Source organism: Mus caroli, unplaced genomic scaffold (genome assembly GCF_978045245.1).
Source record: "Mus caroli unplaced genomic scaffold, Mus_caroli_1 scaffold_14, whole genome shotgun sequence".
Lineage (NCBI taxonomy): Eukaryota > Metazoa > Chordata > Mammalia > Rodentia > Muridae > Mus > Mus caroli.
Genome location: NW_028227269.1, coordinates 30,786,992 through 30,811,260, shown reverse-complemented (window position 1 = coordinate 30,811,260; position 24,269 = coordinate 30,786,992). Strand labels below are relative to the sequence as shown.

The following is a 24,269-nucleotide window of genomic DNA, read 5'->3' as shown; positions in this document are numbered from 1 at the left end:
AAAGTCATTTAGACATTAAACAAAGAAATTTAAACTAGTTGTTCCAAAGCTGCCTCAGTTTCAAAGCCTGGCCACTGTTACCACGCTGGGTTACAGACACTGCATTACCTTTGGGGAAAGCTAAAAAGTGCTTCAGCTCTGAGGACACTGGCCTTCCCACAGCACTACAGCCCTAAGCTGAAAGGACCAGTACCAAAAATGATATTAAACAGCAATGTACAAACATGCTGCAAATGTTTTAATAGAATTTGGCTTTTCTTTAAACTGTCTTTTTCATAGTCAAAACGAACAAACAAAAAATGTTGAAACCACTTAATAAACTTACAAACTTGATAAATTAGACACTTCAGTAGGGCAGTAAATATTATAAATTTTATATTATGAAAGCAATATATTCTAAATTTCAAAGATGTGACAAGTTCTGTAGAACATCTCTCATCCATCAGAAGATGGAAGCTTTCAAACTGCATGATCTTCTGCTGGGTAGGACTAGGGCATCATTCACTGGTTTGAGGTCGAATCCATTTCAGGGCATGTCTTGGTGGCACAGTAATGGTGGGATGATAAAATGTGCAGTCAGGTCTGTACACTGAGTAATAAACCTGCAATGTTTTGGGTGGTAGAAGGGACATTCCATTTTCTTACAAGCAGGGAAGTAACAGCAGCACTGGCCATTAGAAGACAGTGCTGGTGACGACACTGGTTTTGGAGTCAGTATCGGGGCTCTTCTACTCATGTGAGTGAAGGGACAATCTGCTTTAGTACAGTTTGTGTCATATTTACAATTTGGAGGCACAAACAAACATTTCTCAGCAAATTTACAGTTGGGAAAGGCTTTGCAAGGTGAAATGGGATGATGGTATACACGGTCATCCCCATTTTTACAAGCAGGCCAGTACTTGCAGCGCTCCAAAAGTCTTTCTGGTTTCTGTGCCACACTCAGGTCAGCCATCTCGGTGTTGGAAAAGCTACCATCTGGGTCCTCAAGCTGCAACTGCTGTGGGTGGAGGAGACCTCTGAGTTCCTTGTTTGAGGCTGAAGTTTGGTTTATGGGTTTCATTCCTTCAAAGCACATCTCCTCCTCTTAATCTGACATGTATCCGGGGGGGGGCAGGCTGGGGACACCATCCAGAGTCACTATAAACTTGGGACTTGCAGGTTTATCTGGTTGTACAAGATCTCGTGTCTGCATAAGGTGTTCTGAAAGGACCCAAAGGGCATCTGCAGTCTTCATCCCCGAATCCTGGTTTGGTGTCACTACTATTTCCTCAGACAGCTTTGGCTTCTTCAGAATAAATGACCTTGTGTCTGCATGGACCATGGATTCCATGTCATAGTGATCTTGACTCATCTCCATTGTTTCTACCATTACTGGATCAATTTGCAGACGGAATAACAATTGCCTCTGTTGAGTGCCTTGAATTTTTTCTGTATTATCTCCTTTTGCTTCCTCTTCTTTAACAGGGGGACTTATTCTGGGGGCCCTGTTTTGCCCCTGGACCATTTCTGCTAGCAATTCTTCTTGAGAAGTTCGAGTTCTGGGAGCCACTGGAAGTGTCTGTTTCTGTGGAATGGCAGAAGAGTTAGTTGTTTTTGTTACAGACTCTTGAGCTCCAGAGATAGTGTACTGGCTGGTTTTGTGTGTCAACTTGACACAGGCTGGAGTTATCACAGAGAAAGGACCTTCAGTTGAGGAAATGCCTCCATGAGATCCAGCTGTGCAGCATTTTCTCAATTAGTGATCAAGGGGGAAGGGCCCCTTGTGGGTGGTGCCATCCCTGGGCTGGTAGTCTTGGGTTCTATAAGAGAGCAGGCTGAGCAAGCCAGGGGAAGCAAGCCAGTAAAGAACATCCCTCCATGGCCTCTGCATCAGCTCCTGCTTTCTGACCTGCTTGAGTTCCAGTCCTGACTTCCTTTGGTGATGAACAGCAGTATGGAAGTGTAAGCCGAATAAACCGTTTCCTCCCCAATTTGCTTCTTGGTCATGATGTTTGTGCAGGAATAGAAACCCTGACTAAGACAGATAGCCTTCAAAATTAGATTCTTGTTAGCTTGTTTAGAAGGTGGAAGAGAAGGTCTCCTCTCAGGCTTTGCTGGTACTGACACGATGCTGGACAAGCTTCCTATCCCATAATCCTCATCTTCTTCCTCCTCTTCTCCATTATGGCTAAATCTTTTAACTTTAACAACCAAACTTACCACAGGCAATTTTCTCTTTCGAAAGTTTTCGTCCTCAATACTCATTTTATCCAAGTTGTTTCTGAAGAAGGGGCTATAAGTGTCTTCCACACTGCTAAGCATTGGTGGCTCACACAGCAATCCTGCTTTGTATACCTGGCTGCTCTGTACATCCAGCTACTTGGCAGCCGAGCACTGCTTTGCTGCGTAAGAAGTTGCAGCCTGTTTAAGTGAGTCCCAGTGTTTGCATTTCTACTTGCAGGTGGTCGATAAATTTCAATAGAAGGGCGAGAAGAACCGTATGTAAGTGTCACTGTAGGTTTTTTTCTGAGATAAGGGATTCTCCTGCACAAAATTGAGGTCTTCATCAATGAGATCATCTGGTTCTGGTTTGATATCAATCACATCTTCAGAGGGTGCTGGTTCCCTCAGAGGTTTCACTGTTGACATTAGCCAGGTGGAAGCTCCATCATCATATGAATGTCTGACATTAGTGGATTTCTGCTCCTGTGAACTTGTAGAAACTCTGGAATCCCTTTTTTCAGGTCTAGAACTAGAAACAACAAGGGGAGGGACGGCAGCTTCGTGCCTTCTCTCATCTCCCCGATGAAAACTGATCTTGTTTGAAGGCACGGGTTACTATCAAAGATGCTGGTATCAGGAGACTTTAGACTAGAGGGCTCAGTTGTGACAGAGCGCAGTTTATCTACTACACCATGGAGCCCACGTAAGCTTCTAATTCTTGTAATTTCCCCTTAATGGCACTCCGGATCTTGCGGCTGATCTCGGTGCTTATTTCCATGGCTCGGTGGCAGGCGGCCGGCTCAGCACTGCGCAGCGCCTCGGTTACCTGGAGCCCAATGCGGGGAGGGGGTGGGGGGGGGCACAGGGGTCCCTGCCCCTGCTGGCGCCCCCTAGCCCACCTAATTTTTAAGACCTCCCATCTCAGGTTCATGCTGCCAACTAGAGCAGTAGAGAGGAAAGGGTTTATTCAGCTTACATATCTTAATCACAGTTTATTGAAAGAAGCCAAGGTGGGAATTCAAGCAGTAGATGAACATGGAGGCAGGAGCTGAGGTAGAGGCATGGAGAGGGAGGCACAGCTTACTGACTTCCCGCTCAGGGCTTGCTCAGCCTGCTTTCTTATAACAAACAGGATCACCTTCCCAGGGACAGCACCATCCACAATGGAAGGCCCCAGCCTCCCCCCATAATCACCAACTAAGGAGATATTCTACAGACTTGCCTATAGCCCTCTCTTATGGAGGCATTGTAGCAATTGAAGTTCCTTTTTGTCTAGCTTGCATCAAGCTGACATAAAACTAGCCTGAACAGAAAAAAGTCAGGGACTGAGAGGAAGTTAAAAGTGGAAAATAAAAAGAATTTCCCAGTACTTGAGGGCAGCAAAGGGACACAATGTCCCCTCAGTAGCAGTTCTACTTCAGACTTGGAATCGTACAGTCATAAGTCAACCCTCTGAAGGCCTCTGGGTAGCTGGCAAGTTAGTCCCAGGCCAGAGGAAAAACAGTGGGCAGAGGTAAAGGCTTTCCAACTTATGCTTGGATCCCTATCCCCTAATTACATCATCTTCCTAGGCTTGACTACAAAGCCAAAGCGGGTAGAGTATGTGGCTGACAATGGATTTCTCTCTGAAGGATTCATGTAGCTTCCGGGGGATGGGATCCCACCATCGACACCAGGAGGGCTTTCCAGCAGAGGTTCTTGTCAGCTCAGTACTCCACTGTGCTAGAAGTGCTTGCCTGAAACTTTTGTCCAGTCATGTGGGTTTAACTGTGACATCTCTAAGTGTGTACCATCAGCTTCCATTCTCACCTGGGCTAGAAGATGGGGGTGGGGAGGATTTCTATATGTTCTGTCACCCTATAGGATGCTATACTTGACTTCTGTGTTCTGCTTTGACAAGTGGTTTCCACTTGGCATCACAGAGAATTTTCCTCTGTGTATTTTCTTGGCCTACAGCCTTTTTTTTTTTTTTAAAAAAAGATTTATTTATTTATTTTATGTATATGAGTACAGCATTGCTCTCTTCAGACACACCAGAAGAGGGCATCAGATCCCATTACAGATGGTTGTGAGCCACCATATGGTTGCTGGGATTTGAACTCAGGACCTCTAAAAGAGCAGTTAGTGCTCTTAACTGCTGAGCCATCTCTCTAGCCCAACCTACAACCTTTTACTATCTAAAACTCTCTCTTTATCTGTTGTCAATTGATGGCTTCTACAATACTTCCACCACACTGCAGTGTAAACACGGAAAATAGCTATCTACTTTTTTGATAACCACATACAATACTCAATTCATAGGATCAAAGAAATTTGGGTTGTCAAATACTTAAAAGAGAGAAAATAATTTCCTTAGACAAAGTCTCTACCTTATGTTAATATCTGGGGTTGTCCATCGTGAGAGATGGTTTATGTTTTCCAATTTTGCAACCTGCTTCCTAGGACCCTTCCTGTTTCACAGTCTTTAGGGAAAGATAGGCATGTTTTTCTTTCTCTGGATATATCCTAAAATTAGAGAGCTTTATGCTGGTCACAGCCTTAGGGATCAAAAAAATGTAGGTCTGGGATCTTCTTTTTTCAGACATAGTAGTAACCCTGAAGGATGCCTGGGACTTAGAAAAATGTCCAAAGGATGCAGCCAGCTGGTGTTTTCACCTACTCACAAGATAGAATTGGCTTGCTGGCTCTCAACCTACAGACATAGATACCCAGCGGTATGGACAGGGCTTGAATCTCCTTGGCTCGAATGTTTGTGCTGCATTTACAAATGTGAAGCTTTTTAACAACCAAAGGACTGGAATGAAGGTGGTAAACAGGTAGTCAAAAGACTTGGGAAGAGGTGATGGAATGAATGTCTGAATTAGAAGCATTCAGGTTACAAAGCTGCCTCCTGGAAGGATCGGTCCTGAAGAAGAGTAGACAATTTAATTTGCTCAGCAACTTAGAAAACTATCATGTAGCTTTGTGTTTCCCTTTCGAGAAAGGGAAGGAGATGTTCTTTCTGCCTGAAAGAACAGAATGATGTGGGAGCCAAATCCACAGGGGATTCACCTACTTCATTTCATTTAATGTTTTCTGTAATTCAACCAAGAGGTGCTGCTGCCTCTGACTTCTTAGAAGAGGGGGTTCAAAGCAGCCCCAAAACCTGGAATCTAGCACAGATTTATTGTCCAGACAGACGTCCAGTGTGGATGCATTAGGTTGGATGGCTGTTCTGGTACCATCTTTAGGCTGGGAATGGAGAAGCTAGTGAACAAGGGGATTAATTCGGCCTGCTTATGATGCCGGATCATGTGTAACCGTATCATCCTGGGTAGAACTTGTCTCCAGGTACTCACCCACCCATTCAGACTCAAAGGTGGGTTGGAAACAAACATAGTCATGTGTCTAAAAGGAGAGGAAAGCTGAATGCTGGCAGGCTGGCAAAAGGGTAAATATTTATTATTGGTTGTCTCTTTCCTTTCAAAAAGGCCCAAGGCAGAGCATGTAAGGCATGCGGGTCAGGGTCTCACAGCTGTTAGGGACATCGCATGGATTGGAGATCAGGGTCATCTGGGCCCAGATTCTGAGGCCTCCACCTTCCTCCAAGACCCTCCAAGCCAGCTCACACGTTGGGAAAGGAACATATGCTTTTGTAGGCACCTAATTCCCCAAAGCACAGCTGCATGCTGGAACAGGAAAGTTCACTTCAAAGGCCTGCTAGAGAAGATCAGGGACAAATGCAGGCGATCCCAGGCACTGCATCTGCAGGGCAGGCACCTGGAGAGATTCCTTTCAAAGGGCAGAGCCACAGCTTGCTTTGCCTCCTTCCCTGTGCTTTGTTTTCTCTGAAGTTCATTCATCGCCTCCTCCTGTTTACCCAGACCACTTAGATCTTGGGTGTGCTGCCCCCCTCTCTCTCTCTATTCATCTGGGTAGAACAGAATGCTTCCGGAGGTAGCTCTTAGCTCCTTGAAGTTTGATTCTAGATAATTAAAGGCTTAATTCCAGCTCTGGTTTGACTGGACATAACCCTGGCTTTTCAGTATACTCAGGATTAAAAAAACCCTTTCCATCAGAGATAACATTTCCCACTGATCTCAGACCCAAAGAGTCACTCAGAGGACACCCATCCTGGGTCAGAGAGTGATGTTCTTCCACACCCCTAGAGGTATCAATTCTCAGTCCAAGGTCAAGCTGGAAACTTGGGGCTTAATAGTAATCTTTGCCCTTGTTCTAAGTCCTTCATTTTTCAGAGGAATATGAAAAGAACTACAGCCTTTCTTCATATCTCTGCTAAATTTGGTAAAAGATGCCCGACGAAGCCAAAGAGTTTTTCCATAAAAATGAGAGCGATAGACGTTAGATTTGTACAGAAGAAAGTAGGCACCTGTGAACGTTTTCAGACGGGTACACATGAGACATGATGGAGACCAGTGCATGGAACATCTTGGGAAGATGGAAGGAAAAGAGAGTAAAACACCCTCATCGTCTCTGTCTCTCTCTTCCCTATAAACACAGAATTCTACATTTCTTAAAAACATCCTTTCAAATAGCAGGCAAAGGATTTTCAAATAAAAGCCCAAATGAGAAAAAGTTTGTAAGCACATATATTTCCCGGAAATGCCAAAGGAAGAACTTTGGGCTCCAGGGCTGATGTCAGATAAAATCTCAGATCCCACGGAAGAAATGGAGACCTGGGAAACAGCAGTCCAGCTGTGTGAGAAAGGCAAAGGTCTAGCTTCTTCTAAAGTTTTTTTTATTATACATGATACTAAAAGAGAAAAAAGTGTTGTAGAGTTTCAAGCATGCAGATGTAATATAGAACATTATGTGTCATAAAAGAAAGAGCAGAGGGAGGGGCTGCAGGATTTCACAATTTGTCTATGTATCACACTGAGTGGTATAGTATTTTCATAAACTATGAATGGTGAAGAAATTAAGTATTGTAATATCTAGAAAAGTCATTAAAATATGATATATAGCCAGCTGTGATAACACACATCATTCCAACACTTGAGAAGTTGAGGAAGGAAGGCTTGAGGTTAGCCTGCGCTACACAGAGAGACCCTAAAAACATAGGGAGCCAGAAGTCTAAGGACAGTAGATGTATCTCAGTGGCAACGAGATGCACAGGGCCCTTGGCTCAATCCCTCATATTGGAAACAAGAAGTAATGCAGAGAGGTGTGGTAAAATGTCAGTATAAAAATTAAAACTAATGTGCCGTATTGGAAAAAAGGCAGCAAGGAGGAAGAGGAGAGGGACTAGAGGTAAAATAGGACAACTCTAAACAATAGACTCAAATCTAACTCAATTAATAATTGTGTAAAATGATAAAGGACTAAACAATCCAACCATGAGCTAGAAATTGTCAGAATGAGTTAAAAAAAATCTATGAACCAACTATATCCTGTCTGTAAAATGTACGTTATAAACATAAAGCCCCAAGTTGGCTGAAGATAAGGAAATAGTAGTTACACTGTTATCAGATAAAAGAGATTTTTGTGTTACAAGAGTTACCAGATATAATGAGAGGTAATTTAGAATGATGAAATTTTCAGTTCTTTAGGGGCAAAAAATAATTGCAACTGCGAATACATACAGTAAGAGCTTCCAAATATAGGAAACACAAGTTGACAGACTGAAAGGAGAAAAGATGAATTTCACAGCCATATGTGGGTTTTCATAGCAGAGGCCTGAACACACTACCAACTCTCCTGAGTTAAATGGTATTTACTGAGAAGTGTATACACAGTGGAAAAATTAGGATATTCAAGTTCACGCATAAGCCTAACCAAATAGACCACAGGATGGACTACTAATAAATAAGTCTTATTATTTACTATTTATTTATTTATTTATTTAAAAACCCTTCTTATTTATTCTGGAATGAAATTTCTCAACCTGATTAGGAATAACTACGAAGACCAAAATCCAAGAGTTAAGCTTTGAAGTCGCATTTAAATTTATATCCAGCATTGAACATCTTACTGTTTTCTGCTTAAAACCATTGAGAAGATGATATATCCAGTGTTGCATTTGCATTCAACATAAAACTGGAGGTTTCAGTCCATGCAACAGTGCCAGAAAAGAAATAAAACACACAGCGGGGCGTGGTGGCGCACACCTTTAATCCCAGAGGCAGAGGCAGGCGGATTTCTGAGTTCGAGGCCAGCCTGGTCTACAGAGTGAGTTCCAGGACAGCCAGAGCTATACAGAGAAACCCTGTCTCGAAAAACAAAACAAAACAAACAAAAAACCAGACCAAAACAAAAAACCAAGAAATCAAACACACATATTAAAAAGAAATACCTTAGTGTTTGCAGATGATATGAAAATATAGAGTGAGAATTCTAAGGAACCTACCAAGTTCTAATAATTAACCATTAAGCTTAACAAAATCATTTAGGACACAAGATATATATTTCTTCATTCTAGCAATGACCAATGAGAAAATGAAATTTCAAAATTCCACTTACCATAGTATTTAATCAGCTTACTTTTTATGGCTGTGAGAAAACATTGATAAAAAGCAGTTGGTTTTTAGTTTGCAGTTTATAGTCCATCTTTGAGGAAACGTGGGCAGGAGCTGGAGGCAGGAACCTGGAAGCAGGAACAGGAGCAGAAGCTATGAGGGAGTGTTTACTGGTTTGCTTCCAGGTTCACGTTCAGCTTCCTTTCTTTCTTATACTTCTAGGTCCACCTTCGGGAGGTGGGCACTGCCTTCAGTGGGCTGGGCCTTCGCCCATCAATCCAGAATCAAGTAAATGCCCCAGAGACATACCCACAGGCCAAACTGATGGAAGCATTTCTTCAATTGAGATTCCTCCTCCAGGTGACTCTGGTTTGTGTCAAGTTGACAAAAACCAACCATCAAAAGGATCATACAAGTATCAAAAGTATCAAACTTTAAGAATGAAGATAATAATTTGAGAACTACAAGTTGCTGCAAAGGCAATAGAGGAAGTCCTGGACAGAGAGATGCATCATGTTCAAGGAGCGGAAGACCAGGTATCCTTAAGGTAATCATGGGGGCAGGGCGGAGGGACACAGATGTGAAAGAAAATGAGGACCCAGCCAAGGCAGGAGAGTCCTTGGACAAGCTGTGAGGTGGTTAAGGGAGCCAGTGTTTCCATACTTACATGGTGGAGCTGGAGTCAATCTGGCAGATGGTCAGCAAGTGCTCCACCAATGAACTCTCCAGCCCTCCAAGAAACATTGAGGGTTTCTCCAAGAAATTAGAAGTCAGCAACCAAAATAATAGCTAGTAGCTACACTCACCCAACTTCTTGTAAGTAATGGCTCTAAAGAGTTTTAGAGCCCACCCTACCCCCACCGAAAAACCCAAAAAACCAAGCCAAACCAAACCAAAACAAAAAAGCCAACCAAAACCCTGAGATATAACCAAATTCCAGATGACAGCCAACCAGAAGGGAACAGGTAAAGGAGGAAGCAGCCTTCTCTGGCCTGTGCTGCTTACAGCAGCAGACTGCACCACAAGCCTAGAGGCAGGAGCTGATTCACAGTGTGTCCAAAGGCAGATGCAGAGCTCTAAGACTGCAGCTGGAGAGGCAAGTGGAGTAAACCTGCTTCATGCCTGAGGTCTGAGAAGTTAGACAGGAGATGACAGCCTGGTGGGCTGAAGGAAATGACTCGCAGAGCAGGAAAGAGGCAATGGCTTTCCAGGTCTTTTTTTTTTTTTTTTAAGAATTATTTTATTTATTTACATCCCAAATGTTGTCCCCTCATGGTCCCCCTCCCAGAGTGCTTTACCCTATTCCCCCTCCCCATAGCCTCTGAGAGGGTTCTTCCCTTCCCCCTATCCCTCTTCCCTGAGGCATCAAGTCTCTAGAGGATTAGGCACACCCTCTCCCACTGAGGCCAGAGAAGGTAGTTCTCTGCTATATAAGGGCTGGGGATCTGGGACCCCAGGTTGGTGGTTTAGTCTCTGGGAGCTCTGAGGGGTCTGGTTAGTTGATACTGTTGTTCTTCCTAGGGGGCTCCTTCAATCCTTCCCCTAACTCTTCCATAGGGGTCATTACCTCAGTCCAATGGTTGGCTGTGAGTATCTGCATCTGTCTCAGTCAGCCACTGGCAGAGTCTCTCAGAGGACAGCCATGCTAGGCTCCTGTCTGCAAGCACAATATAACATCTGTAATACTGTCAGGGTTTGGTGCTTTTGGGGTCTTCTATTTTACTTTTAAGATGGTCTCATACCACAAGAGAAGTTCAGCGGGCTTCATTTTCCTCATGGATTCTCGGGAGAATGGATATGCAGAATTTCACACAGATAGAAACCTCCTGGAAGCTGACGTGATGAACATAGCTGCAATGACAGTTTTATTATAGAGACTGGCCGGTGGGAACGGCAATCGATCCTGTAGATAAGCTGACAACAGTCTCTGTGCTGCGTTCCTTATAATTTGAGGATGGGGGGGGGGGGGCGCCTTAAGCGGAAACGAGGGAAAGCAGTAACCTCTACAGGGCTGGCACAAAACACAAGGAGACTGAGATTTAAAGCTTGGAACCATTTCTGCAATATCGATTTGCCTTGCCTGTGAGTAGGACATTAATTGTAACTCAATATAAGGGTGATTAGGAAACACGGCACAGCCCTATCAATTTAAGAATTCAAACAGGTGCCACCAAGGTTTTCTTCTTACCTTGGCTCTTTGATAGACAATATGATTCCCCCCCTCTCAAGAATTTTCTCTTGTACTATTTCAGACTTTTAAAGTACAAGCTGGTGCCCTGGATGAAAGGAACAGAACAGGTCTTAACTGGATTGTTGTGAGGGTGGGCAGAAGTCTGGTAGGAGGTTGTTGCTTATGTTTGTAAATGAGATCATGTGTGGCCAAAAATGGAAACATTGTGAAGTCTTGTAGGGCTAGGCATGGAGGCTCATGCCTATAATCCCAGTACCCAGGAGGCTGAGGCAGGAGGACTGCCATGAGATTGGGGTCATGTGGAATTACAAAGTGAGTTCCAGGGCCACTTGAACCATAGTATCATAGAAAACAAAATTACTGTGGGAAGTAGGCTGTGGTGGCTCATATCTACAATCTATAACTTTAATTTTTTTAAAACCTGTTTTTAATGATAGTTCTTAAATGCTTTACCCTCCCATTTAGCCCACCACCCACCAGAGGTAGTGGGAAAAGAAGGATTCTGGGGAAGTGGGTCTGTTTAGAAAGGTTCTTTGGAGCAATTCCCATCTATATTGTCTGGAAATGAGCAGTTCAGTTCACAGGCTAGCAGCAGCAGCTCGATCCACTCACAAACACATCATGGATGCACCAGCAGTCCAGTTTGGTAGAGTCAGGATAGCAAACACAAATCACTAGCAGTGGCATTACCTAGCAGAAACAGCCAGGCCTTGGCATGAGTCAGCATGAGGGACTCAGAGAAATGCCAGGAGTTCTTGGCTGTGCCTCTCTCAGGGAAGGTGAAGATCAGCGAAGACACAAGACACACAAGCATTGCATAGCTAGCTCTATAAACAATCCACGATCAGCCTCTGTCACTGTCCATCAAGTCCTTTTTATTTTCTTTCCGAACATTATGTGTCTTCCACAGGTCTTGCCTCAGCACGTGTATCTGTCTCAGCTGACATCACTCTGACAACCAGCCTGAGTCCACAGAAGCAGCAAGAAGCTGTAGCACACCACCAGAAGTTTTTTGGTGCATTTTTCTCTATGAAGTTCCAACAAATGCAACTGAACCGCACAATGTAAGGCGAACTGATACATGTGCGTCATTAGCAAAGAATCCTTCATCATGTCCTTTCACATGTTTGCTTTAGCAGAACTTCCATTCACCTATGTCTGCTTCAGCTAAATGGTCCTTCATGCGTCTGCCTTAGCCTTTCACCTATATCCACTTCATGAAAACACTCCTTCATGTGTTTGCTTTAGCAAAATACCATCCAATACAACTGACTTTTCAAGGAACCCTTAACTTTCCACTTTAGCAATCCCAACATTTGTCAGGATTATGCAAAAGGATTCTTGTGAGTTCAAAGTCATCATAGGCTACATAGTAAGTGCCCGGGCCAGGGGAGACCCTGTCAAAAACAGATCACAGAAAGGGTTGTAGGGTGTGGCACAAAGAATGAAGATGGGCAGGTTGGAAGGATTGCCAGGGTGTGGGCTTTGTTAGACAACTCATAGGGAAAGGAGTCAGGGGTTGTACAGGAATGGAGTGGAGCCACATGTGTGGTTGGAAAACCCTTGTGTCTTAATGGGTTAGCTGTGAGCCTACTGATGCCTGGATCTTCTTTCTTGCTATGGAAATTTACACATCTAATTCCCTGTCCAGATCCTTCCTTGGGCAGAAATCAATGGCCAGTGTCCTCTGATGTAATGGTCTGGAAAATACTATTTTATTTAAAGAAAAACAACAAAAACAAAGCATAAGTAGTAGATAAGTGAGGTGGCTCAGAGGTCCCTGCTGCCAGACCTCGTGACCTGAGTTCAATCCTTGTGATGTGCATGGTGGAAGAAGAGAAGCACTCTCACAAGTTGTCCTCTGACCTCCACATGTACACTGTGGCATGTGTGTGTCTCCCCCACGATAAATGAATAAACAAACAAAATATAAATAAGAATGTGACCTTTTTAATATTCATTGTAAGTTTTTAATAGATGATGGTTGTATAGTTTATAGACAATAATTAGTAGGTATTTCAAGTGCTACAGTAGATACTGCGTAACAAATATAAGCAACATCTATGAAGAAGATAAAATATTTTTACATGTTAGAAAGTCTCTCTTGTTCTGTAAAGTCTTTATTTATTTATTTTATTAGATATTTTCTTTATTTACATCACCTTTAAAACACACAAAACTAACAAGTAGCGGTCTTCCACAAAGCTGAACTGGAGGTGGAAGGCTTCGCCTTTAAGACAGAGCATGTACCTTTTCTTAGAATACACTTCCCATTTTCATCCTCCATTTTGCTCCAAAATAGTATCTTCCCATGAGTTCTTGTGAATACATCCTCAACAAATCAGAATCACACTATAAATAAAAAGAAGAAAAGCAAAAGATTAGAACTTTGGAAGAAAGGCATAGCCCTGCCTAAATTGGGATTCGATTGTCTGTGGATGATAGACCAGTCTGAAACCCAAAGAAAGCCTATTTTCTCTTGCTCACAAGTTTTTAAGTGGGCATTCCAGAGCTGAGCTGCATCCTCTGCCCTTCAAATGCTACAGAGACACCTGGCTTCACTGAGCTCTGCACTTTCCTGTCTCTAGGCTGTGGGTGAAAATGACAGCCAATGCTCCAGCTTTACCTCACACTTCAGAAAGAAGGCCGAAAGAAGATTGGAGAAATAAGCGTGTGCATAAGATATTGTTTAGGAAAAATTTCCTGGAGACAATCCTATACATCTTATTAGTCATAAATTAGTCATATGATACTCTTGTTTATAAGAAGTTCTGAGAAAATCTTTGTTCTGAATGGCCATACACCAGCAAAACTGTATGCTTCTGTCATTAAGGAAGAAAGGTGCACAGTGTCCACACTTTGGTCTTCATTCTTCTTGAGTTTCATGCGTTTAGCAAATTGTATTTTATATCTTGGGTATCCTAAGTTTTGGGCTAATATCCACTTATCAGTGAATACATATTGTGAAGTGGGGGGCGCTATGGGGGACTTTTGGGATAGCATTGGAAATGTAATTGAGGAAAATATGTAATAAAAATATCAAAAATTAAAAAAAAAAGGAAGAAAGGAAGAACAATTTGGAAGGGCTAGTTGGCATAACTCTGAACGGAACATCTCATTAAAACACATTCTTAGATTGCAGAGTTAAATGTGTATGTGGTCATAGCCAAGGCCGTTCTCTTCCTTCTGGGATCATCCACCACCTCTCCCACATTCTCTTATATTAAGGTTTGGTTTCCTTAGTCAATCAAGTTTGGCCGATACCATTTGGACAGAAGGTACTTGTGTCTCAGATTAAATGTGTGTCACAGAAAAGACTTGTGCCACAAAAAGGATGTGTGTCACAGAAAGTGTGTGTGTCACAGAAAGGACGTGTTTCTCAGAATGGACATGTGTTATGGAAGGGGTGTGTGTCACAGTGTGCACTGGCTCTAGAGAGCTTCCCTGTTTCCTTCCTTGCTAGATGATCAGAGCAGAATGTGCCCATGTGAAACTGAAAGCCATATAGCAAAGGATCATAGCTGGCAGTAGCTACTGATTGTATCAGCCATCCCATTCCACACGTATTGCATGTGTGAGATGTGAACGGCCACTGTGCGAGTCACTAGCCATTTAAGAAGGATTCTAAATTTGTGTTGCTCTACCCTAAGACAAGGTGTGATAACTACTGTGATATAACTTCACAAAGGTTCTGCCTCACCAATATATATGTAGGAACATTAGCAAGAATGTGGCCTTTAATGGATTCAGCAGGAAGTGAGCACTATTAGCTAGAAGAAGAAATCTATGCACTAGTTTGTAAACTGGTATTAGAGCAATAATCTGAGCTTTCTCTCAATACTGCATAGTTCACAGTTCTGCATCTCCTATTAGTTACTCTAGGTCCCCACATCATCAAAATGATGGCACATGATCCTATCCAACCAATCCGTATTTTATAGATTGACAACGAAGCACAGTCATGTCACCTCTCACGTACCATTTATGGTGCTGCTATCCCACTACAGCCATAGGAGATGCAGCAGAGAATGGGCTGCCCTCCCATTTTCTATGTATTCCATGTCTGAGATGTGGGTGGACACTGTATGAGTCACTATCTGTGGACGTCCAACTCGCCAGCAAGGAAGACGCCACAACAGAATTCTTCTGCACACATTTATTGGGAGAGCTTGATAGCGAAGGTGAAAGACCCCGAACTGTCACTGCTTATATAGGCCTAGGAGTGGCGTGTCTATTCCTGATTGGTTGTGTTTCAGTACCTCATTTACATTCCCTGGGATGGGCTGTGACTTGGCGCGAAACCCTTATGCACATGCGCACATTGGTTGTTTACCCAAACTTACGGGCAGTGGCCAGCAGTAGCCAGCACCACCTTGGTTTTTTTTTTCCATTTTTTTATTAGGTATTTAGCTCATTTACATTTCTAATGCTATACCACAAGTCCCCCATACCCACCCCCCCACTCCCCTACCCACCCACTCCTCCTTTTTGTCCCTGGCATTCCCCTGTACTGGGGCATATAAAGTTTGCAAGTCCAATGGGCCTCTCTTTCAAGTGATGGCCTATTAGGTCATCTTTTGATACATATGCAGCTAGAGTCAAGAGCTCCGGGGTACTGGTTAGTTCATATTGTTGTTCCACCTATAGGGTTGCAGTTCCCTTTAGTTCCTTGGGTGCTTTCTCTAGCTCCTCCATTGGGGGCCCTGTGATCCATCCAATAGCTGACTGTGAGCATCCACTTCTGTGTTTGCTAGGCCCCAGCATAGTCTCACAAGAGACAGCTATATCTGGGTCCTTGCAGCAAAATCTTGCTAGTGTATGCAATGGTATCAGCGTTTGGAAGCTGATCATGGGATGGATCTCTGGATATGGCAATCACTAGATGGTCTATCCTTTCGTCACAGCTCCAAATTTTGTCTCTGTAACTCCTTCCATGGGTGTTTTGTTCCCAATTCTAAGAAGGGGCAAAGTGTCCACACTTTGGTCTTCGTTCTCTTGAGTTTAATGCGTTTAGCAAGTTGTATCTTATATCTTGGGTATCCTAAGTTTCTGGGCTAATATCCACTTATCAGTGAGTACATCTTGTAATGGCGTATGTGGCTTCCCACAACTATCCATTCATGAGGGCTTCTGAATTTGTGTTACTCTATCTGAAGAAAGGACATGTGATAATAACACTCACATAGCTTCCAGAAAAGTTCTGTAACACATGTTTAAGCTTAAACATGCATGTCTCTTACTGTTTACGTATGTGCTATTTGGTGTTTTTTTTTTTTTTTAAGTTTTCTATTATTGGGGGCTGGAAAGATTGCTTAGTGAGTAAAGTGCTTGCCTTGCAAGTGTTAGGACCTGAGTTCACATCCTTAGCATTCACACACAACCAGGCATTGCAGTGCATATCAGCAATCCAAGAGCCAGGGAGATTTACTATTGAGCTAGTGTAGACAATTGATAAGCTCCAGACTCAATGAGAGACCCCAGTTCCAATAGAAAAATAAGGTACATATTGATGGAAGACACCAGACATGGACCTCTGGCCTTCACAATACAGGTGCATACATGTGTGAACACATCCAGGAAATCCAGGACACAATGAGAAGACCAAACCTAAGGATAATAGGTATAGAAGAGAGTGACAATTCCCAACTTAAAGGGTCAGTAAATATCTTCCAAAAATTATAGAAGAAAACTTCCCTAACTTAAAGAAAGTGATGCCCATAAACATACAAGAAGCCTATGGAATTCCAAATAGATTGGACCAGAAAAGAAATTCCTCCCATTCACATAATAGCCAAAATACCAAATGCACAAAACAAAGAAAGAATACCAAAAGTTAAAAGATCAAGAAACATGTAAAGGCAGACCTATTAGAATTACACAAAACTTCTCACCAGAAACTTTGAAAGCAGATCTCATACAGACCCTAAGAGAACACAAATGCCAGCCCAGGCTACTATACCCAGCAAAACTCTCAATTATCATTGGTGGAGAAACCAAGGTATTCCATGACAAAAACAAATGTACAAAATATCTTTCCACAAATCCAGCCCTTCAAAGGATAATAAATGGAAAACTCCAACACAAGGAAGGAAATTACGCTCTAGAAATAGCAAGAAAATAATCTTCTTTCAACAGACCGAAAAGAAGATAACCATGCAAACATAATTCCACCTCTAACAATAGCCAGCACTGACATAGAGGTGCTGCAGCTGTGGCCCATGCTGCTTGCTTTGCTGGACTGGAAGTGCAGTGCTTGCAGGCTAAAGCACAAAGGTCTGAAACTAGTGAGCCTTGGGGTGGAAGGCAGGGAGGTGGGCAACAGCCAGGAGCTCTCATAGAACCTGCCTCCAAAAGCACGCCTAGCTGTACCATCTCACTAACCCTGGGCAGGAAATCTGAGATGAGTTTCAGTGATGGTTCAGTAATTATGGTGTGTCAGAAACCAGAAACCTTGAACGAGACCCATGACTCATTACACTGATTATTTGCATGCAAAGCTGAATGGGGGGGAATATATGATAAATTATACTTCCCAATGCCATTATAACAGATGAATAGTCAATGGTGAGATGGGAAAGATAGAGGAATGGAGACCTTAGTGAGCAATGGAGGGATGTAGAAGTAGAGACTAGAGACTCCACAGTGGCGAGAGGTGTGGCAGAAAGAAGCCTGTGATAGACAGGGTGGTGTGTGGCAGTCTGGAACTTGTGCTCACCTCAGACCCAGAAAATGCTACCCAGCCCCACATTTAGCCAGGTTCTGAGCATCTACAGTATGTCCAAGGTGAGTAACTGTTCATTTTTCTGGATTGGACCTCTTAGAAAGATTACTATGGCCAGTGCCTGGAGTCTGCTTTGGTACCCATGGTCCTCTGCCCCAGGCTGTGTTAAAGCTGGAGGTTAGTGCTCATGCTCCTACAGCAGCCAGGACAGTGTTGATGTCTCTGGCCTAAGTTACCATCAAAGGCCATATGGATATTCTTGGTTGCCACCTGAGGCCATCCTGATATTTGTGGGCCATGCTTCCTCCAGGGGCCGTGTCTGGGTTTATGGTCCTACTACAGCTGGAGTCTGTGGTGGCCTGTGTTACCACCAAGGGCGGTGCGGATGTCCATAGTCTGTGGTGCAGCCTGAAGCCACGTTGGTGTCTGTGGGCCATGCTGCCACCGAGACTTGTGATGGTGTCTGAGCCGTGCAGTGGCAGAGAGCCATGCTGATGTCTGTGGTCTGTATGGCCATAGGAGACCATGCTGAGGTCAGTGATGCATGCTGATGCCAGGGACCATACAGATGCATGTGGTCTTGCCAAAAACCATGATCCATGCTCCTGCTGTCTGTAAAGGGCAAGACAGCTACCTTTGCAGTGATATTGATGATTGCAACTCACCGTTGAGAAAGAAGGACACAGAAGGGTTCTGTGACACTTACACCCTCTGCCCCGCCCCAAAGTAATATCCTAAACAGAAAAACACGAAGAGAACTGTTAAAAATTGTGATAGGGATGCTGAAGTGTAGCTCCCCACAACTGATGGCTTCTGGTGGGAGTATGGTTGGGAAGGACTCAATTGTGTTTATCGGGTGGCTGCCAAGAGTTTGACCATGCTCCAGTGAGTTTATGAGCAATAGAAATTTCACTTGATTCTTTTTTTTTTTTTTTTTTTTTGAGGGGGCGGGAAGGGCAGGGAGGCTCCATTATCATGGTGGAGGTGAGTGTGGCCTGGAAGGACTAGGAAGTGAGTGTGCTTTGGGGTTTGGAAGCTGTCAAGGTAGCTCAGTGGGTAAAGGGTAAAGCATTCCCTGTGCAGACATGAAGATGCCCAGCAAGGATAGTGGCAAGTGCCTGTGAACCCAGCACAGGGAGGCACAGACATCAGGCTCCCTGGACACACAATCTAGATAATTGTTGAGCTTCAGGTTCAAGTGAGAGACCCTGTCTTGAAAAACAAGGTGGAAAGCAATTGAGGAAGAATGGGGCATTAGCTCAGGCCTCCCCATGTGCGTGCACAGGCACAGACATCTGCACACATGTGCACACACGTGTGCATACACACACAGAGCTTGTAATTAAATCCCCCCAAACCTTTTCTGTTTTATTATTTTTAATTTCTTTTACTTTGAACTTAATTTAGCCTTCTCAGGGTGGAAGCTTAGGTTATTTCTATAAACCTATACTCTTTCCTGATAAGAAGTATTAAGAACTATGAATTTCCCTCAGGCCATACCTTTAGTTATCTATCACATTGTTTGGTATATTGTGTGATTTATTTAAAAAGGTTTTCCTAACTTTTCTTGAAAGCTTACTTGTTTTTAATCTTCAGGATATTTATGAGAATGTTGTTTCATTTCTAAATACTTGAGGCTTCTGCAAGTATCTTGCTTATTATCTGTGGTTTAATTCACTTTGTGTCAAAATCTGTCAGCAGTTTCTTGGAGACTACATCCGAGTTAATCTTGTAGGACATTCTGTGATGAGTAGAATGGATGGATGTTATTCAGGAGTGGTTATTCTGTAGGTTAGGTTAGTGAAGTTAACTGAGGTTTGCTTAGCTCTGATTACTTCTACTCTACTTTGGAGCCACATTTCATGATATGAAGAGAATAAGTACCCAAGGATGGGCTGGCCCACCAGGTAATATCTGCTCCAACACAACACGAAGACCAAGAATGGGGCAGACTCTCATCTGAAGACCCTTTGACAGTTTGAAGAAACTGCTTTGCCCCACAAGAACAGAAAAACAAACTCAGCTCTCTTTTGTCCATTTCTAGACCTGGTGCAGAGGCAAAGGAAGTGTTAAGGCTCAGGTAACTGTTACCTGGCTAGCCTGCCATTTTGTGCTATTGTTATTATTATTATTATTATATTATTATTATTATAAGGAAACTTTCTCATATGTTGTTTCTGCTGTTACCAGGAAACTTTCTCATGCCCAAGGTGGTTACATATTTTGTTATAATCCGTTCCCTTGGAAACCAATCACAATAGAAGTCAGTAGATCCTGACCCAATCCCCCAGCATCACTTCCTGCACCTGTGCGTAGGCTTTTAAGGTATTTGCCTTTTATGGTATTTGTCCCTGGGATGGACGCCAACATAAGAGAGACACCTGCATCAATATAGGGAACTATTTGGAATAAGACTTCCATTTTGAGTAGTGGTCTAGTAAAGTTCAAGTTCCCAAGACCTCCCTGGTAACCGACATCCTGGTTGGCAAGTTAAGACATGAATGTTAGACAAGTCCCCTTCTGGTGGACAAGTTAACACATGAATATTAGATAAACGAACTTTCCTTGCCACAGTTGAATACCCCAGCCAATGGGAGTGAGATAAACATAACAAAAACATGTTCCTAAGGAAACTCCCCTATTTCTAAATCCTGATTGGTGGAATAACTTGACACAGATGTTTGTACAAGACCTTACAGATGCTCTGCAGGACCTTAACTTGGGGTCATGATTCAGTTCCCAAATCTGGACTATGGCCCTGATCGATCAGTCCTGGGCATATGCTCAATAAACTCTCCCTGTCTGTCTGAGATTGGTGTTCTTGTGGTTTGTGAGGCAATTTCTGGACTTTGACTGGAAGGGAACAGTACTTCAAGACCATGGTGGCCATGAGTGTCTGCCCCTTTGAATTTCTAGTTATATCTGGATTTGCCTCAGGCTAAGAGCAAACTGCTTATGAGGAATTTAGGAAACACAGATTAGCACACTGAAATGCAAACACACTTTAGCAGATGTGTTCCCTGACAAACACTTCAGAGAAGCTGAAGGGACTGGGGGATGAGTTTTGCTGAGCCATCATTTTGCCAGGCTCCTCCTGGTAGGTCATTCTTGACTGGATTATAGGTTGACCAACACAAAGCACCATTTATTCCCCCCAGCATCTCTGTCTGACAGCATTGAATGAACACTGCATACATTTGGACCTTGGCTGGGGACAATTTAGATGAGGTCCAACTCACATCGATCCTAATCACAAGGTGATTTTGGTCTCCAGCATTGCTATGTATGTAGTGCAACACAAAACCCATGAACACGGTGGAGAGAAGGACCCAAGGCATTCTGAAGCTTAAACTCTTTTTCATAAGTTTAGCTACCCGGCTCACTCTCTGGGTGTAACTTGATCGGAATGCTTCCACCCTGGCTTTCTTTGGATCTGAATCTCAGCCATACCTGACACCTCATGGCGCTTGTGCAACCTAAACTAAAGCAAACAGCAACCAAAACCCCAAACAACTGTCTTTATAAATCATTCAGATTGCCACAGATTTCCAGTTGTTTGGGAAGTTAGAAAGGCCAGCAGGAACAGAAGTTTCTGTTCCTAAAAATGAAGTAGCAAGCAATCATTTGTTGTGTCACACTTTTGGTTAGATATTTATTTTAGAAATATTATTTGCGATATCACTGAGAAAGTGTTCTGTGATAACTAATGTTGTCAGTGACCCTAAGTGCACACATTGCTTCATCGGTGCTAACACATTGTTTCTTTTTTTTTTTTTCTTTTTTTTTTTTTTTTTAATATTTTTATTACATAATTTCCTCAATTACATTTCCAATACTATCCCAAAAGTCCCCCATAGCGCCCCCCACTTCCCTACCCACCCATTCCCATTCTTTTGGCCCTGGCATTCCCCTATATTGGGGCATATAAAGTTTGCAAGTCCAATGGGCCTCTCTTTCCATTGATGGCCGACTAGGCCATCTTTCGATACATATGCAGCTAGAGACAAGAGCTCCAGGGTTCCGGTTAGTACATCATGTTGTTCCAACAATAGGGTTGCAGATCCCTTTAGCTCCTTGGGTACTTTCTCTAGCTTCTCCATTGGGAGCCCTGTGATACATCCAATAGCTGACTGTGAACATCCACTCCTGTGTTTGCTAGGCCCCGGCATCGTCTCACAAGAGACAGCTATATTTGGGTCCTTTCAGCAAGATCTTGCTAGTGTATGCAATGGTGTCAGCGTTTAGAAGCTGATTATGGGACGGATCCCTGGATACAGCAGTCTCTAAATGGTCCATCCTTTCATCACAGCTACGAACTTTGTCTCTGTAGCTCCTTCCCTGGGTGTTTTGTTCCCAATTCTAAGAAGGTGCACAGTGTCCACACTTTGGTCTTCATTCTTCTTGAGTTTCATGCGTTTAGCAAATTGTATCTTATATCTTGGGTATCCTAAGTTTTGGGCTAATATCCACTTATCAATGAATACATATTGTGTGAGTTCTTTTGTGATTGTGTTACTTCACTCAAGATGATGCCCTCCAGGTCCATCCATTTGGCTAGGAATTTCATAAATTCATTCTTTTTAATAGCTGAGTAGTACTCCATTGTGTAAATGTACCATAATTTCTGTATCCATTCCTCTGTTGAGGGACATCTGGGTTCTTTCCAGCTTCTGGCTATTATAAATAGGGCTGCTATGAACATAGTGGAGCATGTGTCCTTTTTACCGGTTGGGACATCTTCTGGATATATGCCCAGGAGAGGTATTGCTGGATCCTCCGGTAGTACTATGTCCAATTTTCTGAGGAACCGCCAGACTGATTTCCAGAGTGGTTGTACAAGCTTGCAATCCCACCAACAATGGAGGAGTGTTCCTCTTTCTCCACATCCTCGCCAGCATCTGCTGTCACCTGAATTTTTGATCTTAGCCATTCTGACTGGTGTGAGGTGGAATCTCAGGGTTGTTTTGATTTGCATTTCCCTGATGATTAAGGATGTTGAACATTTTTTCAGGTGCTTCTCTGCCATTCGGTATTCCTCAGGTGAGAATTCTTTGTTCAGTTCTGAGCCCCATTTTTTAATGGGGTTATTTGACTTTCTGGAGTCCACCTTCTTGAGTTCTTTATATATATTGGATATTAGTCCCTTATCTGATTTAGGATAGGTGAAGATCCTTTCCCAATCTGTTGGTGGTTTTTTTGTCTTATTGATGGTGTCTTTAGCCTTGCAGAAGCTTTGTAGTTTCATGAGGTCCCACTTGTCAATTCTCGATCTTACAGCACAAGCCATTACTGTTCTATTCAGGAATTTTTCCCCTGTGCCCATATCTTCAAGGCTTTTCCCCACTTTCTCCTCTATAAGTTTCAGTGTCTCTGGTTTTATGTGAAGTTCCTTGATCCACTTAGACTTGACCTTAGTACAAGGAGATAGGAATGGATCGATTCGCATTCTTCTACATGTTAACAACCAGTTGTGCCAGCACCATTTGTTGAAAATGCTGTCTTTCTTCCACTGGATGTTTTTAGCTCCCTTGTCGAAGATCAAGTGACCATAGGTGTGTGGGTTCATTTCTGGGTCTTCAATTCTATTCCATTGGTCTATTTGTCTGTCACTATACCAGTACCATGCAGTTTTTATCACAATTGCTCTGTAGTAGAGCTTTAGGTCCGGCATGGTGATTCCACCAGAGGTTCTTTTATCCTTGAGAAGAGTTTTTGCTATCCTAGGTTTTTTGTTATTCCAGATGAATTTGCAGATTGCACTTTCTAATTCGTTGAAGAATTGATTTGGAATTTTGATGGGGATTGCATTGAATCTGTAGATTGCTTTTGGCAAGATAGCCATTTTTACAATGTTGATCCTGCCAATCCATGAGCATGGGAGATCTTTCCATCTTCTGAGATCTTCTATAATTTCTTTCTTCAGAGACTTGAAGTTTTTATTATACAGATCTTTCACTTCCTTAGTTAGAGTCACGCCAAGATATTTTATATTATTTGTGACTATTGAGAAGGGTGTTGTTTCCCTAATTTCTTTCTCAGCCTGTTTATTCTTTGTGTAGAGAAAGGCCATTGATTTGTTTGAGTTAATTTTATATCCAGCTACTTCACCGAAGCTGTTTATCAGGCTTAGGAGTTCTCTGGTGGAATTTTTAGGGTCACTTATATATACTATCATATCATCTGCAAAAAGTGATATTTTGACTTCCTCTTTTCCAATTTGTATCCCTTTGATCTCCTTTTGTTGTCGAATTGCTCTGGCTAGGACTTCAAGTACAATGTTGAATAGGTATGGAGAAAGTGGACAGCCTTGTCTAGTCCCTGATTTTAGAGGGATTGCTTCAAGCTTCTCACCATTTACTTTGATGTTGGCTACTGGTTTGCTGTAGATTGCTTTTATCATGTTTAGGTATGGGCCTTGAATTCCTGATCTTTCCAAGACTTTTATCATGAATGGGTGTTGGATCTTGTCAAATGCTTTTTCCGCATCTAAGGAGATGACCATGTGGTTTTTATCTTTGAGTTTGATTATATACTGGATTACGTTGATGGATTTCCGTATATTGAACCATCCCTGCATCCCTGGGATGAAACCTACTTGGTCAGGATGGATGATTGTTTTGATGTGTTCTTGGATTCGGTTAGCAAGAACTTTATTGAGGATTTTTGCATCAATATTCATAAGGGATATTGGTCTGAAGTT

General features: G+C 42.8%; 1 long non-coding RNA gene and 1 pseudogene across 1 annotated transcript in view; both read right to left on the bottom strand.

Annotated features, from left to right (window-relative positions):
• Positions 1-490: 490 nt before the first annotated feature.
• Positions 491-2,980, bottom strand: LOC110307041 (zinc finger CCCH domain-containing protein 14-like; annotated as a pseudogene).
• Positions 2,981-12,817: 9,837 nt separating this feature from the next.
• The window catches only part of LOC115032763 (uncharacterized), a 115,644-nt gene continuing 104,192 nt past the window's right edge, over positions 12,818-24,269 (bottom strand). The window contains exon 3 of the long non-coding RNA XR_003838383.1: positions 12,818-13,200. This is a non-coding gene — a long non-coding RNA (uncharacterized LOC115032763). The remainder of the gene's footprint in view (positions 13,201-24,269) is intronic.